This window comes from Phyllobates terribilis, unplaced genomic scaffold (genome assembly GCF_046119375.1).
Source record: "Phyllobates terribilis strain yellow unplaced genomic scaffold, ASM4611937v1 Scaffold_35__1_contigs__length_13245226, whole genome shotgun sequence".
Lineage (NCBI taxonomy): Eukaryota > Metazoa > Chordata > Amphibia > Anura > Dendrobatidae > Phyllobates > Phyllobates terribilis.
Genome location: NW_027362795.1, coordinates 4588298 through 4606879, shown reverse-complemented (window position 1 = coordinate 4606879; position 18582 = coordinate 4588298). Strand labels below are relative to the sequence as shown.

The following is an 18582-nucleotide window of genomic DNA, read 5'->3' as shown; positions in this document are numbered from 1 at the left end:
GAATGATGTAATGTGACGTCATCAGAATCTCTCACCTCTCCAGTAAGCCGGAAGAGGATCTCTAGGGTGAGGTGTAATATTTTCTCAGCCATCTTGTCTCTGTCCATATCCATCTTTGATGCGTAATTCAGGAAAATTCTCTTATATAGAAGATATTCACTAAGAGGATCCGATATTGTAGAGATCAGAATGAGAAGATGATGAGCCGATGTAATATCATAAAAATCCTGTGTAATAATACAATTACTGGGAATAATAAGGGGAACATATGAGGAGATTATTGTACAGTATTTAGATTCCTTTACATCTACTAATAAAACCAACAGTGGTGTGAAAAAGTGTTCGACCCTTTCCTGATTTCTTATTCTTTCACACTTAAATGTTTCAGATCACAAAATAAATTTAAACATTAGACAAAGGTAACACAAGTAAACACAAAATGCAGTTTTTAAATGAAGGTCTTTATTATTAAGGGAAAAAGAAATCCAAACCTACAGAGCCCTGTGTGAAAAAGTGATTGCCCCCCCCCCAACTCCCCATTAAAACATAAATTAACTGTGGTTTATCACATCTTTGGGAAGCGGAGTTCAATTTCGCTAGCCATATAGAGGCCTGATTACTGCCACACCTGTTCTCAATCAAGGAATCACTTAAATAGAACCTGCCTGAAAAAGTAAAGTAGACTAAAAGATCCTCAAAAGCTAGCCATCATGCTGCGATCCAAAGAAATTCAGGAACAAATGAGAAACAAAGTAATTGGGATCTGTCAGTCTGGAAAAGGTTATAAAGCCATTTCTAAAGCTTTGACATGCCAGCGAACCACAGTGAGAGCCATTATTCACAAATAGCAAAAAACATGGAACAGTGGTGAATGTTCCCAGTAGTGGCCTGCCGATCAAAATTACCCCAAGAGTGCAGCGACGACTCATCCTAGAGCTCACAAAAGACCCCACAACAACATCCAAATAACTGCAGACCTCACGTGCCTCAGTTAAGGTCAATGTTCATGACTCCACCATAAGAAAGAGACTGGGCAAAAATGGCAACTCCCAGAACTGGAAGTTGACCCGACATCACTGATGTCCCAATCTCAATGATTGACCGGGCTGTGGGCGAAGTTTCATCACTTCATAGCCCAGCATCTCGCGGGCTTGCGGCACTCTGTTAATGAAAGCAGTGAAGAGAGAGCGCACACGATGCTGGGCTGTGACATGTGGTGAAACGCCGCCCACAGCCCAGTCAATCAATTCCGGAACTTGACGTGAAGTCACCAGACATCAGAGGCAACTGCAGCCGGGGGTCACATGATGGTGCTAAGAGGACAACGATAGCGCTGCTCACAGGCACATTTGGAAACACAAGGTATTTGAAGAAAGCCTTATTTCCTAGGTTTAAATCCATCTGCCAACTACACATTGCAGTGGATAACCTCTTTAATGTGACCATTTCTTAATGTTTTGATACACATGTCCAACTGTTCAATGTTTCAGTACTGTAAGATGGCCGCCGGACAGGTGTGACGTGCAGAAGTAGTGCTGCTGCTTTAAAAGCATTCAGCAACTATTAGAAGTAACACAAGCACAGGAGACAGGAAGTGTTGTGCTCCAGAAGCATCCACCAACTAGAGGGGTTAACACAGTCACAGAAGAAGGGGAGTGTTTTAGCAGAGCCCCAGGGGGATTGTGGGGAAGTTGTTTACTCTCTGTCCAGAGCCGAAGAGAAAGGTGGCTTATGATCTGTATCTCATAGAAGGCAAGAAAACAGAATTCAGGTCAGGTGGGAAGCTAAACACAGGTCAGATAGACTCCCTGAACTAACAGTGTGGAGCATTGTCGACCAGGAAGATAAGGACTGGAAGTAATCCTGTCATAGGGATCGTCTCCCTCATCAAACACCCCCCCCCCATCTCCATGCAGGATAAAGAATGCTGTGTACAATTGAGTCCTTGTGAAGGAAAAGCCTGTGGTTGTGTATGCATTTAAACTGTGCTACAGGATAATAGACTGTGTACTGCTGAGTTGCAAAGAAGATTGTACTGTTATTACTGGAGCCTGTTGCTCAAAGAGACATGTACATTGCATTGGCCATACCTCATTAAATGTTACTGTTCTACCGTTTATGAGGACTCTTTCAAATGTGTCTGGTCAGCAATTGAATCTGTCCTGTGCCTCAGAGAAGCTGCAGCCTATGGTCGCCCGGAATAACTGTTCCCCCAGAATTCCAACGAATTCATGTAATCGGTCTCGCCCCTATCTGAGCTTAGGCGGCGTGCATGTAACACAGGTGCTTGAGGGGAGATATATATCATCGAGGTTGGTAGCTTCGGTGATGTAAGCCTTGGAAAGCAGACTCAAGGACAGATAGTGCTGAGGGTTAATAGGGCGTATCAGGGCCGAGTTTACGAGCAGTCAAAGAGTGGGGCTCACATAGTCCCAGCCGGGGGTGTGGTATGGCAGATAAAATGAAGACCAAGTGTCTCATTCAGTGTCTGTGACTGGAACTGTGGAGACCTACAGGCTATCTGCTAAAGGACACTGACCTGAGTAGGCGAACCCACAGCACTGTCTGAACTATTTACTTTCTGTTTTTCACTGTGCTGGAAAAGGGCGTTGTAATGCACACGCCCGGGCTGACTGGCGTGTGCGTGTTTAGTGGTTCCACTGTGCCATGAACCGGAGAGTGTCTGGAGGGGCGTAACTAAGTATCTGCCCGATCCGACCAAGGTCGCACGACGGCATAAGACGCCAGTGCACCAGGGAGGAACCGAGCAGAGGGACCAGGGTCTACTCCAGGTCAGACTCCGGACACGGCTGTTGACCCACACCGGGGAATACAGGAACAGGCAGACTAGAGCGCAGGCTGGGTAGGGTCCAGTACAGACTGGGAGACAAATTCGGAGCCGCACATGCGGTAAACAAACAGAGTAAAGCGAAACCGCAGGTGCGGTAGTCAAGGCAGAGCAGAGCAGAACCGCAGACGCGGTAGACAAGGCTGAGCAGAGCAGAACCGCAGACGCGGTGGACAAGGCTGAGTAAGGCGAAACCGCAGACGCTGTGGACAAGGCTGAGTAAAGCGAAACCGCAGCCGCGGTGGATAGGGCTGAGCAAAGCGAAACCACAGACGCGGTGGCAGGGCTGAGCAAAGCGAAACCGCAGACGCGGTGGACAGGGCTGAGCAAAGCGAAACCGCAGACGCGGTGGACAGGGCTGAGCAAAGCAAAACCGCAGACGCGGTGGACAGGGCTGAGCAAAGCAAAACCGCAGACGCGGTGGACAGGGCTGAGCACAGCGAAACCGCAGACGTGGTGGACAGGGCTGAGCAAAGCGAAACCGCAGACGCAGTGGACAGGGCTGAGCAAAGCGAAACTGCAGACGCGGTGGACAGGGCTGAGCAAAGCGAAACCGCAGACGCGGTGGACAGGGCTGAGCAAAGCGAAACCGCAGACGCGGTGGACAGGGCTGAGCAAAGCGAAACCGCAGACGCGGTGGACAGGGCTGAGCAAAGCGAAACCGCAGACGCGGTGGACAGTGCTGAGCAAAGCGAAACCGCAGACGCGGTGGACAGGGCTGAGCAAAGCGAAACCGCAGACGCGGTGGACAGTGCTGAGCAAAGCGAAACCGCAGACGCGGTGGACAGGGCTGAGCAAAGCGAAACCGCAGATGTGGTGGACAGGGCTGAGCAAAGCGAAACCGCAGACGCGGTGGACAGGGCTGAGCAAAGTGAAACCGCAGACGCGGTGGACAGGGCTGAGCAAAGCGAAACCGCAGACGCGGTGGACAGGGCTGAGCAAAGAGAAACCGCAGACGCGGTGGACAGGGCTGAGCAAAGCGAAACCGCAGCCGTGGTGGACAGGGCTGAGCAAAGCGAAACCACAGACGCGGTGGACAGGGCTGAGCAAAGCGAAACTGCAGACGCGGTGGACAAGGCTGAGCAAAGCGAAACCGCAGACGCAGTGGACAGGGCTGAGCAAAGTGAAACCGCAGACGCGGTGGACAGGGCTGAGCAAGCAAGAACCGCCGAAGGGGCAAGCAAGGCAGAGCGGAGGGGACAGGGCTCAGTACACATGGAACAGACAGGAAGGGAAAGGCAGAACCAGATACCCACAGGGTACTTGCAGTGAAGTAGCGAGTGGACCACAAACTCACAAACGGAAGTACAGTGACAACGAGCAGGAGTTAGGTACGAGTTCAGACTCTGCAGAAAAAGGGAAGGTACGGACATAGAGAAAAACAGGAAAGGGGCTAGGAGAGTATTCAGACAAGAACAGACACAGCAGCAAGATACAGGAGCGAGTCTAGGTATGCGGCCCCTAGAAGGCGGAACGAACAGGCAAGGAGCGTGTTCACACAGGCCTGGAAATACTGCCTCCAGGATAGGCAGAAGACAACAGGCTAGAAGATAATACAGACAGGACACAGTTCAGACACGGGAACTGATACCAAAGGCAGGAAACATAAACGGGACCTGGCATATCAGTGACCAGAAGCCAACTAACTGAACACAATGCTCAGGCATGGGTTAATTGGAGCAGCTGGTTTAAATACCAGGTGACAGACAGCAATAGGCTGAGGACGCACAAGGGGTGTGCCTGCAGCAGGTACAAAAAGCAGGAAGTGATCGGGCGCCACCCTTAAGCAGCAGACACAGAGGCAAACAGACAGCATGGAGGGAAGCCAGGCTGGCAGACTGGACTGGAGATCAAGTGCACGCCCTTGTACAGTGGGAGATGGACCACTATGCAAGGACGCCGCCAGGTATGTTACAGTACCCCCCCCTTACGCCCCCTCTTCTTCAGGCCTGCCAGAATCTTCCGCAGGGAATTCGAGGGCCAATCCTTCACTTCAAGGAGATCACTTCCACTGTCCACCGGAAAAACTGGTCTCCTCTGGGTAGCTAGGATGCTTCCTCCTATCCAGCCATCCTCAGCAACAGACGAAACGGGTGGAGTACCAGGAACAGCACACAAGGAAGTCTCTCTCCACATATTTTCAGGTGGCACCCCAGAGGGTACAGAAGACAACTGGAAGTCCTCCACCGGGTTGGAGGGGGGCAGAGACTCGGGGGTAACCTCCGCTTCGGAGTACACTTGTTCAGACTCACTGGATGAAGCAGGCGAGGTATCAGGTACCGAGTATAGGAGAGTCTCTGTTCCTTCGCTATCAAGTAGCACCCCGAAGGGTTCAGGAGACACCTGGAGGTCCTCTGCCGGGTCAGACGAGTGCAGAGACTCGGGGGTAACCTCTGCTTCAGAAAACACTAGGTCGGACTCACTGGACGAAGCAGGCGAGGTATCGGGTGCCGAATATAGAAAAGTCTCTGTCCATTCACCACCAGGTGGCACCCCGAAGGGTTCTGGAGACAACTGGAGGTCCTCCGCCTGGTCGGAGGGGTGTAGAGACTTGGGAGTAAACTCTGCTTCGGAGTACACTAGGTTGGACTCACTGGACAAAGCGAGCGAGGTATCAGGTACAGAGTATAGGAGAGTCTCTGTCCTTTCGCTACCAGGTAGCACCCCGAAGGGTTCAGGAGACAACTGGAGGTCCTCCGCCAGGTCGGAAGGGTGAAGAGACTCATGGGTAACCTCTGCTTCGGAGTGCAGTAGGTCGGACTCACTGGAAGAAGCGGGCGACGTATCAGGTACCGAGTATAGGAGAGTCTCTGTCCATTCGCTATCAGGTAGCACCCCGAAGGGTTCAGGAGACAACTGGAGGTCCTCCGCCTGGTCGGAGGGGTGTAGAGACTCGGGGATAACCTCTGCTTCGGAGTACACTAGGTCGGACTCACTGGAAGAAGCGGGCGAGGTATCAGATACCGAGTATAGGAGAGTCTCTGTCCATTCGCTATCAGGTAGCACTCCGAAGGGTTCAGGAGACAACTGGAGGTCCTCCGCCTGGTCGGAGGGGTGTAGAGACTCGGGGATAACCTCTGCTTTGGAGTACACTAGGTCGGACTCACTGGACGAAGCGGGCGAGGTATCAGGTACAGAGTATAGGGAAGACTCTGTACATTTGCTACCAGGTAGCACCCCGAAGGGTTCTGGAGACAACTGGAGGTCCTCCGCCTGGTCGGAGGGGTATAGAGACTCGGGGTTAACTACCGCTTTGAGGTACCCATTGTCAGGCTCACAGGACGGAGCCGACGAAGTATCGGGTACCGGGTGTAGGGAAGCCTCTCTCCATTTGTCATCAGGTGGTATCCCGGAGGATTCTAGGTGGGCAGAAGTCTCTTCGGGCAGGAGAACAGGTGCGCTACCCATGCATATTACCCGTAGGGGCTGCTCTGGGATACAGGGAAATGAAGCTTCAGCAGGGACTTCAAGGTTGGAATCAGGAGGTCTTTGGGAGGACAGACCCAGGCGTGACGGCTTGCCTCTACGCCTAGCACGTCTGGACTGCCTCTTGAGGTTGGGAGAAGTATTCCGAAGAGCGTAGTCATCCTGTGTGGATTCTGGATGGGCAGTAGTCTCTTCGGGCAGGAGGACTAGTGCGCTACCCACACACATTACCCATCGGGGCTGCTCCGGGATATTGGAAAGTGAAGCTTCAGCAGGAGCCTCCGGGTTCGGATCATCGAAGACCATTAGAAAGGCCACCAGGAAGGCCATTATGTCCAGGACGATAGGATCCTGTGCGTCCCATAGGGGGGTAATCCATTTCAAGGCATCACCCGCTAGGTAAGACATCATGAATCCCACCTTAGCCCGATCGGTGGGAAAACAAAGAGGGTAGAACTTGAAGTGTAGCATGCATTGCTCCACAAATGTACGACTCTGTCTTGGATCCCCATAGTAGAGTGGCGGATCCGCAGGAACGAGTGCAGAAAGATCCATCTGGACGGGTGCGTAATTCGCCTGGAACTCAGCTAAACAAAAAAAATATATATTTATTTTTTTTTATTTATTTTTAATGCACATATTCGCTGGAAAACGTCTCAGAGAGCGAAGGCCGTGGGGCTCAACGGGAACCATGGCATGAGCATGCTGTAATGCACACGCCCGGACTGACTGGCGTGTGCGTGTTTAGTGGTTCCACTGTGCCATGAACCGGAGAGTGTCTGGAGGGGCGTAACTAAGTATCTGCCCGATCCGACCAAGGTCGCACGACGGCATACGACGCCAGTGCACCAGGGAGGAACCGAGCAGAGGGACCAGGGTCTACTCCAGGTCAGACTCCGGACACGGCTGTTGACCCACACCGGGGAATACAGGAACAGGCAGACTAGAGCGCAGGCTGGGTAGGGTCCAGTACAGACTGGGAGACAAATTTGGAGCCGCACATTTGGCAAACAAACAGAGTAAAGCGAAACCGCAGGTGCGGTAGTCAAGGCAGAGCAGAGCAGAACCACAGACGCGGTGGACAGGGCTGAGCAAAGCGAAACCGCAGACGCGGTCTACAGGGCTGAGCAAAGCGAAACCGCAGACGCGGTGGACAGGGCTGAGCAAAGCGAAACCGCAGACGCGGTGGACAGGGCTGAGCAAAGCGAAACCGCAGATGCGGTGGACAGGGCTGAGCAAAGCGAAACCGCAGACGCGGTGGACAGGGCTGAGCAAAGCGAAACCGCAGACGCGGTGGACAGGGCTGAGCAAAGCGAAACCGCAGACGCGGTGGACAGGGCTGAGCAAAGCGAAACCGCAGAAGCGGTGGACAGGGCTGAGCAAAGCGAAACCGCAGACGCGGTGGACAGGGCTGAGCAAAGCGAAACCGCAGACGCGGTGGACAGGGCTGAGCAAAGCGAAACCGCAGACGCGGTGGACAGGGCTGAGCAAAGCGAAACCGCAGACGCGGTGGACAGGGCTGAGCAAGGCGAAACCGCAGACGCGGTGGACAGGGCTGAGCAAGCAAGAACCGCCGAAGGGGCAAGCAAGACAGAGCGGAGGGGACAGGGCTCAGTACACACGGAACAGACAGGAAGGGAAAGGCAGAACCAGATACCCACAGGGTACTTGCAGTGAAGTAGCGAGTGGACCACAAACTCACAAACGGAAGTGACAGTGACAACGAGCAGGAGTTAGGTACGAGTTCAGACTCTGCAGAAAAAGGGAAGGTACGGACATAGAGAAAAACAGGAAAGGGGCTAGGAGAGTATTCAGACAAGAACAGACACAGCAGCAAGATACAGGAGCGGGTCTAGGTATGCGGCCTCTAGAAGGCGGAACGAACAGGCAAGGAGCGTGTTCACACAGGCCTAGAAATACAGCCTCCAGGATAGGCAGAAGACAACAGGCTAGAATATAATACAGACAGGACACAGTTCAAACACGGGAACTGATACCAAAGGCAGGAAACATAAACGGGACCTGGCATATCAGTGACCAGAAGCCAACTGACTGAACTGGAGACTGGACTGGAGATCAAGTGCACGCCCTTGTACAGTGGGAGATGGACCACTATGCAAGGACGCCGCCAGGTATGTTACAGGCGTCTTTTTGTTAGCTTATGCTGAGTGGTTTATGAAGTTCTAATAAACTAGCCTGGACATTTTAATGAAACCGGTGCCTTGCTCAACCGCAGCTGAGTGAGTAGAAACCCTACAGTACTTTTTGCACAACTTGCTGTTCTCTAACAAGGAGCCTAATGGCAAAATTCACAACAAGTGTTTGATCCATGAATCGCCCAAAAAATGTAGGCGTTGAAATTGAAGCAGGATGTTTTCAGATGAAAGTGGTCACTGAGCTTTGAGTGTCACCGAGTGTCATCATCAGCAGGTTGCAATAGAGATACAGAGAGAGTGGAAAAGTCACAGAAAGGCAGAGAAGTGGACATCTTTTGGCCACACCCCACACTGATGACTGCTTCATTGTGAACAATGCCTTTCGGAACTGGATGATGAACGCCACACAACTGCAGGCACATTTAAGGGAGGTGAGAGGCACCCAAGTGTCATGTCAGACCATTCGAAACAGTTTACATCAGTGTGGTCTGCTAGGGTACCTGACCACACCACCAGGCACAGGCGTCATCGACTTGCATGGGCCAGGTAGCATCTACGCTGGACGAGGGAACAGTGGACTTCAGTGCTGTTCATTGGTTAAAATCGATTCACGCTGAGCAGAAATGATGGCTGTCAACGATGTTGGAGACATCAAAGAGAGTGCTATTCATCAGCGACTGTTGTTGCCAGTGAGGGTTTTGTTACAGTGTGGGCAGGTGTGTCTAGTCAATACAGAACTGCCCTACCAAACCAAACTGCCAAAGAATGGGTGGAAAAGATCTATAAATGCCCTAGCGTTTCCCTCTCTATCTGCACACCTACCTAACGCGGAGGTTGGCACCCTGTCCTGCGCAATGGCACCCCCACTCATCGGTGGCTGTCCCTGACTATATGTCCCTATTACACCTCTATTTCAAAGAAAGGAGTTAAGGACATTTGCTTATTCAGGCCATTCGGGTGTACCGTTGTGAGGTTGAAAATCCAACGGGTCTCCCTCTGTAAAATCGACCTATCCCAGTTACCTCCTTTCACCGGAGATGTAATTTTCTCTACCCCCATAAATAGGATCTTCCTTACATCTCCGTGATGCAGTAGGTTGATGTGATTAGCGACCAGTGTGTCTTTTTTATTCCATATATCTCGTATGTTTCCCCACCCGCCTACGAAATTCTCTTCTTGTTTTTTCAACGTACTCCACCATATTCTCACATGTGCCCTTATAGATGATGCCCTTAGTGCGACAATTTATGAAGTGCCGAATGGAGTACCTGATACCAGTAACATTGCTTCTGAACATTGCCTGACTGGATCGATTCACACATCTTACATCTTACCCCACATGTGAAACACCCTTTGATTCCTCTATCCAACCAAGTTGGGGTGGTTCTCAGCTGACACTGGCTACGCACTAGCCTATCCCTCAAAGATTTACCTTTTCGGTATGTGATTTGTGGGTAAGGTGTGATCTCATTCTCCATGTCTGTGTCCATCTTTAATACTCCTTTGGAGGATTGATCTAATCTCCTCTCTATTGCAATATCTCATGACGAATCGTGTAGTTTTCACTTTGATCAGGTTTTTTAACGCCTTGTTGTATGCCTCCCTCAAGGCTCTTTCGAGGTAACCTCTGTCTTTAAACCTTATCTTGAGGTCATCTGCCTGCTTCTTGAAGGACCACAAGGTAGAGCAATTCTGGTGCATTCTTAAATATTGTCTCTTGGGGATTTCCCTCCTGAGGGGGGCCGGATGGTTGCTCTCCCACCTCAGGAGGGAATTTGTGGCCGTTTCTTTCCTATGGGTCTTAGTGATAATTTCACCCTTGGAATTGATCTCAATTTTAATGTCCAAAAAGGCCAGGCTAGATGAATTCAACTCATACATAAAATGTAATCCAATATTGTTGACATTGAGTTTCTTGACAAAATCCTTGAACGTCTCCGCAGTGCCCTTCCAGATGACAAAGATATCATCAATGTAGCGGAGCCACATGATAATACTCTCCTCAGGGCACTGCGAAGTGTCACCAAAAACAATAGTTTCCTCCCACTAGCCCAGGAGCAGGTTGGCATATGATGGTGCACACGGGCTGCCTATCGCGGTGCCCCTGAACTGGTGGAAGTACTCCTTATTGAATAAAAATACATTTCTGGTACAGTGCTTTCATCCCGGACTGGTTATGTCTCTCTTACTGTCACCCCCTGGTAGTCAAATACCGCGTCCAGAACGATCTGATCTATAAAACTGTCACACTAGTTAACCCCTTCAGTGAACAGTGTAAAAAATAAAAAAGGTGGCAAAAACCCATAGAATAAAGTCGTCCACATGAGGAATGGCATAAAAAATAAATAAAAACAATTCTTCACCTGCTGTTTATTTGTTCATTCTTCCTCCCAAAGATCGCAATAAGGCATGGCGCACATTTATCCTGCGCTCTACGCTGAGCGCTTACAACAGGGTTTCCGTGTAGATCTCTGAAATATGTGATTCAGACGGAAAACCCAATGGAAGATTCCCTATAATAAGGCAGATTAAGACACTGTGGACTCAAGTCTGTCCTATGATTTGGCAGTGTCCATATTTTTAAGCGTGCATAAAAGCGCAATAGACCAAAGTTTTGTGTACTTCTGGAAAAAAAGACAACGCTAAACAGAGACGAGATGGAGTCGACAGTAACTCTGCTGCCTCATTATAGTGAATGGGTTTTATCTGAATCATGTCATTCAGAGATTTACAGTGGAGGGAAATAATTATTTGATCCCTTGCTGTTTTTGTAAGTTCGCCCACTGACAAAGACATGAACAGTCTATAATTTTAAGGGTAGGTTAATTTTAACATTGAGAGATAGAATATCCAAAAAATAAAATCAAGAAAATCTCATTGTATACATTAGATAATTTTTTGTATTTTGCAGTGAGAAAAAAGTATTTGATGCCCTACAAACCATTATGAGTTCTGACTCCTACAGACCAGTTAGATGCTCCTAATCAACTCATTACCTGCATTAAAGACAGCTGTCTTATATAGTCACCTGAAAAAGACTACTATCCACAGACTTAATTAATCAGTCAGACTCTAACCTCTACAAAATGGGCAAGACCAAAGAGCTTTCTAAGGATGTCAGGGACAAGATTATAGACCTGCACAAAGCTGGAATGGGCTACAAAACCATAAGTAAGACGCTGGGTGAGAACGAGACAACTGTTGGTGCAATAGTAAGACAATGGAAGAAATACAAAATGACTGTCAATCGACATCGATCTGGGGCACCATGCAAAATCTCACCTCATGGGGTATCCTTGATCATGAGGAAGGTGAGAGATCAGGCTATAACTACATGGGCTGGAATTTGTTAATGATCTCAAGGCACCTGCGACTACAGTCACCAAGAAAACCATTGGTAACAGATTACACATTAAAGGTTTAAAATCCTGCAGTGCCCTCAAGGTCCCCCTGCTCAGCAAGGCACATGTGCAGGCTTGTCTGAATTTTGTCAATGAACACCTGGATGATTCTGTGAGTTATTGGGATAAGGTGCTGTGGTCAGATGAGACAAAAATTGAGCTCTTTGGCATTAACTCAACTCGCCATTTTTGGAGGAAGAAGAAGAATGAGTACAACCCTAAGAACATCGTCCCAACCGTGAAGCATGGTGGGGGAAACATTATACTTTGAGGGTGCTTTTCTGCAAAGGGGACAAGATGACTTCACCTTACTGAAAGGAAGATAGATGGGTTCATGCCCCATAGAAAACTTATGGAGGGAGTTGAAGCTCTGAGTTGCCAAGCGACAGCCTCAAAATCTTAATGATTTAGAGATGACCTGCAAAGAGGAGTGGACCAAAATTGCTCATGACATGTGCGCAAACCTCATCATCAACTACAAACAACGTCTGACTGCTGTGCTTGCCAACAAGGGTTTTGCCACCAAGTATTAAGTGATGTTTGCCAGAGGGATCAAATACTTATTTCTCACTGCCAAATGCAAAAAAATATATAATTTATACAATGTGATTTTCTTGATTGTTTTGGATATTCCATTTTTTAATGTTAATATTAACCTACCCTTAAAATTATAGACTGTTCATGTCTTTGTCAGTGGGCAAACTTGCAAAAACAGCAAGGGATCAAATAATTATTTCCCCCACTGTAGATGGAAACCCCAATGTAAGTGCTCAACGTAGAGCGCAGGATAAATGTGATAGAAAATGTTATGTAAAATGTTTTCAAAAAATGCTTCAATTCAATCTACAAAAAATGCAAGTCCCCGCTCAGGTGCGTCTTCTGTCAATGGAAATATAGGGGGCTTCCACGTTACTGGTAGTACAAAGGCTCTGCAAAAGCCTGTGCTAAACAATTAAAGATGGCTCTGTAGGGGTTATTAATATACCTGAATACATTGTGTACCTCTTGTTACCCTATCACAGCACTAGTTGTATTTTGTCAACTTGGATTTAGTCTCTACCAACCATATATGTGGTGGCGGCTCTACAGGTGGAGGTTAATCGCCTCCAAGATTTCTTCCGAATATCCCTCATCCTATGAAATTCTGTGCCTCAACACGTCCGATTATCCACCACACTTTTATCCTTCAGATGGAACCTGAAAATACATCTCTTTAAACAAGCTTACAGCCTGCCATGACCTTGCTTGCTGCCACCTCAACAACACCGGAGCTACTGCAACCCCCCAACCTACTGTCTCCTTCCCCATCATCCAGTAGAATGTAAGCCCACAAGGGCAGGGTCCTCTTCCCTCTGTACCAGTCTATCATTGTTAGTTTGCTTACTGTAAGTGATATCTGTATTTTGTATGTAACCCCTTCTTATGTACAGCGCCATGGAATCAATGGAGCTATATAAATAATAATAATAATTTTGTATTTGTATAGCATAACCTCAGCAACTAGCCATAGAGGATTTTGAATGAGACCAAATATCTTTATTTCTGGAGTTTTCATAAGATTCCATATGGTCCCACTCGGGGGAGACATTAAAAAATGAACTGACACTACTAACAGATATGTGGTGCTCATACATGCACTATGCTCTTTTTATTTATATGTATGAAGTAATCATATAGTTAGTGTTTATTAGATATTTCTCCATATGGATCTATATATGTATTTTCACATCTGGCATAAACTATAAGTAAAACTTTTTTACCTGTTACTTGTTCATTTGCAGTAGATTTCCCTTTTTTAATTCTGGTTTTGTTTTTAATTGTTGTCTTTTTAATATATGTTCAATAACATAATTATTACAGTTTGTTGTATGGGAGTTGTTCGTCTTTGGCTTATTATAACATTATGTGAAGCACCTGTGTGTTCCAGGTGCTCACCACAAAACTAGATAAATTCCTTGAGGGGTCTATCTTCAAAAATTGTGTCCCTTGTGGGGGGTTGCCACTGTATAGGCACATCAGGGGCCGACATGGGGTATGCTCTCGATTCCAAAAATTTTTGCATACAAAAAGTCAAGTGGACTCCTTCCCTTCCGAGCCCTGCCATACACCCAAACAGTAGTTTTCCTACCACACATAGGATATCGGCTTACTCAGGAAAAATTGCACAACAAATTGTATGATGCACTTTCTCCTGTTACCCTTTTGAAAATGCAAAATTTGGGGGTAAAGTAACATTTTTGTGGGGAAAAGTAACATTTTAATTTTTTCCCTTTGCCATTGCTTTAATTCTTCACACACTGGTCAGAATTGAAAAAAGTGACCTGTAAGGAAGGTGAAACAGACTCTGGGGTGAAAGGGTTAATAAGACTTACAAGTAGAACCGGTCCAGAAAGCAGAAGATCCAGCAAGTATCTGCCACATATTGCTGCAAATCCTCCGAATGTCATCACTAGCATCTACATTACTGTGCTGGAGCTAGGAGATGAATAATGGCGTTGTGTGAGGACTTCTCTGGGCTTCTGTCCTTCATCCTGCAGTCGTCTGAATGGATCTAACGTGGATGGGAACCAGCTAAGCCGCATTCTGTCCACAGCTGTTATCTCACTGTTCACACCACACAGAGACCCCAAAAGAGTCTCCGTGCTGAAGGGGTTAATGCCCCCTGCGCCCAGTAATGGGGGTCTCCACATACCTCCACCTGCAGAGCCGCCACAACATATATGGCTGCTCTGTGCGCACAGGACCTGTGATGAGGTCACAGGAGGGAGGAGTCAGGGGTCACATGATCAGGGGCCTCAGTGGATGCTCAGTGTGAACTGTGCAGCTCCTGTACAGTGATATCCGGAGTGAAGACGCTACATGGAGACGTCTCCGCAGTCAGTGACATTTCCGGCATTATTTGCCCCTCACTACTGGCACAATTACCCCGCGCCGCCTTTTCTACAGTTTTATGTGTGGAATGTAATGTGGGATTTTCCTGCTTGGAGACAAATAGACGACACATGAGGTGATTATCACCAGTTACCCGACGTCTACTATATGGCGGCATATGATTGTGCTATCCACTTCATACCAGGAGCTAAAAGGCCGAAATATTGTATGTTTAACCCCTTCCAGGGAGGGAGGCCTTGAAAGACTATATTCAGAAGAGTCCGGCTGAGGGCAGAGACAGACGGCCGTACTTCTCCTGCGAGGATCACATCATAAATCTCGTACTGGCCGACACCTCTCCTGACCTGAGCTTGACAGCTACATAGAAATACATCACGCTGTCATGTTCAGGTCAGGAGAGGTGCGGGCCAGTCCATTCAGTGCGATGCGATCCTCGCACAAGTTATATGGCCTTGTGTGTCTCTGCCCTAAGTGTCATATACGTCCATCCACCTCGCCGTGAGGGTTTGTCTTGTTAAAAAAAGGATGGAGAGTTGCATCCGTACTTGGATTTTAGAGAGATTAATAAAATCACGGCTCACAATTCCTATCATTTACCCCTTATACCGGACCTGTTTAAGCAATTATCTGGAGCTAAATGGTTTTCCAAACTTGACTTGAGAGGGGCATATAACCTTATACACATACATCAGGGTGACGAATGGAAGACCGCATTCATTACGCCTCAGTGCCATTTTGAAAATTTGGTGATGCCATTTGGGTTAACCAATGCACCTTCAGTCTTTTAAAATATCATAATATTTTTTGCTCACTAGTGGGTAGACTTGTGGTGATTTACCTGTATGACATATTGATTTATTCACATACTCTGGAGTAGCATCACGAGCATGTCAGAGAGTTTCTTCAGGCTCTACGTGGCAACCATTTATTTGCTAAACTGGAGAAATGTCAATTTGAGGTCCAGCAGATAAGGTGACTGTCTTGACCGATCATAAGAACCTGTTGTATGTTGACGATGCTAAGTGCTTAACCCCTTAACCCCCGAGGGTGGTTTGCACGTTAATGACCAGGCCAATTTTTACAATTCTGACCACTGTCACTTTATGAGGTAATTACTCTGGAACGCTTCAACGGATCCCCCTGATTCTGAGAATGTTTTTTCGTGACATATTGTACTTCATGATTGTGGTAAAATTTCTTCGATATCATTTGCGTTTATTTGTGAAAAAAACGGAAATTTGGCAAAAATTTTGAAGATTTTGCAATTTTCAAAATTGGAATTTTTATGCCCTTAAATCAGAGAGATATGTCACACAAAAGAGTTAATAAATAACATTTCCCACATGTCTATTTTACATCAGCACAATTTTGGAACCAAAATTTTCTTTTGTTAGGGAGCTATAAGGGTTAAAAGTTGACCAGCGATTTCTCATTTTTCCAACAAAATTTACAAAAACATTTTTTTAGGGACCACATCATATTTGAAGTCACTTTGAGAGGTCTTTATGACAGAAAATACCAAAAAGTGACACCATTCTAAAAACTGCACCCCTCAAGGTGTTCAAAACCACATTCAAGAACTTTATTAACCCTTCAGGTGCTTCACAGGAATTTTTGGAATGTGGAAGAAAAAAATGAACATTTAACTTTTTTCACAAAAATGTTACTTTAGACCCAATTTTTTTTATTTTCACTGGGATAACAAGAAAAAATAGACCCCAAAATTTGTTGTGCAATTTCCCCTGGGCACGCAGATACCCCATATGTGGGGAAAAAACACTGTTTGGGCGCACGGCAGGGCTCGGAAGGGAAGGAGCGCCATTTGACTTTTTGATTGTAAAATTTGCTTGAATAATTAGCGGACGCCATGTTGCGTTTGGAGAGACCCTGTGTGCCCAAACATTGGAGCTCCCCCACAAGTGACCCCATTTTGGAAAGTAGACCCCCCAAGGCACCTATCTAGATGCATAGTGCGCACTTGGAACCCCCAGGTGCTTCACAAATTGATTTGTAAAAATGAAAAAGTGAAAAAAAAAACACTTTTTCATTTTTATGAATCAATTTGTGAAGCACCTGGGGATTCCAAGTGCTCACTATGCATCTAGATAGGTGACTTGGGGGGTCTAGTTTCCAAAATGGGGTCACTTGTGGGGGAGTTCCAATGTTTGGGCACACAGGGACTCTCCAAATGCAACATGGTATCCGCTAACAAATTGTCGGCTCAATTTGTTAGCGGACACCATGTCGCGTTTGGAGAGCCCCTGTGCGCCTAAACATTGGAGCTCCCCCACAAGTGACCCCATTTTGGAAACTAGACCCCCCAAGGCACCTATCTAGATGCATAGTGAGCACTTGGAGCCCCCAGGTGCTTCACAAATTAATCCGTAAAAATAAAAAAGTGTTTTTTTTTCCACTTTTTCATTTTTACGGATTAATTTGTGAAGCACCTGGGGGTTCCAAGTGCTCACTATGCATCTAGATAGGTGCCTTGGGGGGGTCTAGTTTCCAAAATGTGGTCACTTGTGGGGGAGCTCCAATGTTTAGGCACACAGGGGCTCTCCAAACGCGACATGGTGTCCGCTAACAAATTGAATGGAAAATCGGCTCAAATTGTTAGCGGACACCATGTTGCGTTTGGAGAGCCCCTGTATGCCCAAACATTGGAGCTCCCCCACAAGTGACCCCATTTTGGAAACTAGACCCCCCAATGCACCTATCTAGATGCATAGTGAGCACTTGGAACCCCCTGGTGCTTCACAAATTGATTTGTAAAAATGAAAAAGTGAAAAAAAAAAAAAAAAAAAACACTTTTTCATTTTTATAAATCAATTTGTGAAGCACCTGGGGGTTCCACGTGCTCACTATGCATCTAAATAGGTGACTTGGGGGGTCTAGTTTCCAAAATGGGGTCACTTGTGGGGGAGCTCCAATGTTTGGGCACACAGGGACTCTTCAAATGCAACATGGTATCCGCTAACAAATTGTCGGCTCAAATTGTTAGCGGACACCATGTTGCATTTGGAGAGCCCCTGTGTGCCCAAACATTGGAGCTCCACCACAAGTGACCCCATTTTGGAAACTAGACCCCCCAAGGCACCTATCTAGATGCATAGTGAGCACTTGGAACCCTCAGGTGCTTCACAAATTGATTCATAAAAATGAAAAATGTTTTTTTTTTCACTTTTTCATTTTTACTAATCAATTTGTGAAGCACCTGGGGGTTCCAAGTGCTCACTATGCATCTAGATAGGTGCCTTGGGGGGTATAGTTTCCAAAATGGGGTCACTTGTGGGGGAGCTCCAATGTTTGGGCACACAGGGACTCTCCAAATGCAACATGGTATCCGCTAACAAATTGTCAGCTCAAATTGTTAGCGGACACCATGTCACGTTTGGAGAGCCCCTGATGTGCCTAAACAGTGGAACTCCCCCACAAGTGACCCCATTTTGGAAACTATACCCCTCAAGGATTTTATTAAGGTGTATAGTGAACATTTTGAACCCAGAGGTACGACACAGAATTTTCTAACATTTGGTCATCATATTGAATAAGTTGTCATTAGCCTTGAGCGCAAGTGCTCGCTACTTGAGTTTCCATTGGGTACTCAGGTATGCACCATGTACAGCGTGTGCTCGATTGACATGCTCGAGTCCCTGCTCCTCATGTTTCATGGTTATTAGACACCCAAAAAAAAACATGCGGGGATCGCTCGTGCATGGCAGGCAATCCCCGCAAAGTTTTTTTGGCCGCGAAGCATATGGGGCGGAGACTCGTGCATGTCACTCAAATACCCACGATACTCAATGCATACCAGAGCACCCGATTCAAACTCAAGTAGCGAGCACTTGCGCTCAACACT

General features: G+C 47.2%; 1 pseudogene; it reads right to left on the bottom strand.

The window, feature by feature from the left end:
- The window catches only part of LOC141182695 (uncharacterized), a 172020-nt pseudogene that overhangs the window by 117870 nt on the left and 35568 nt on the right, over nt 1-18582 (bottom strand).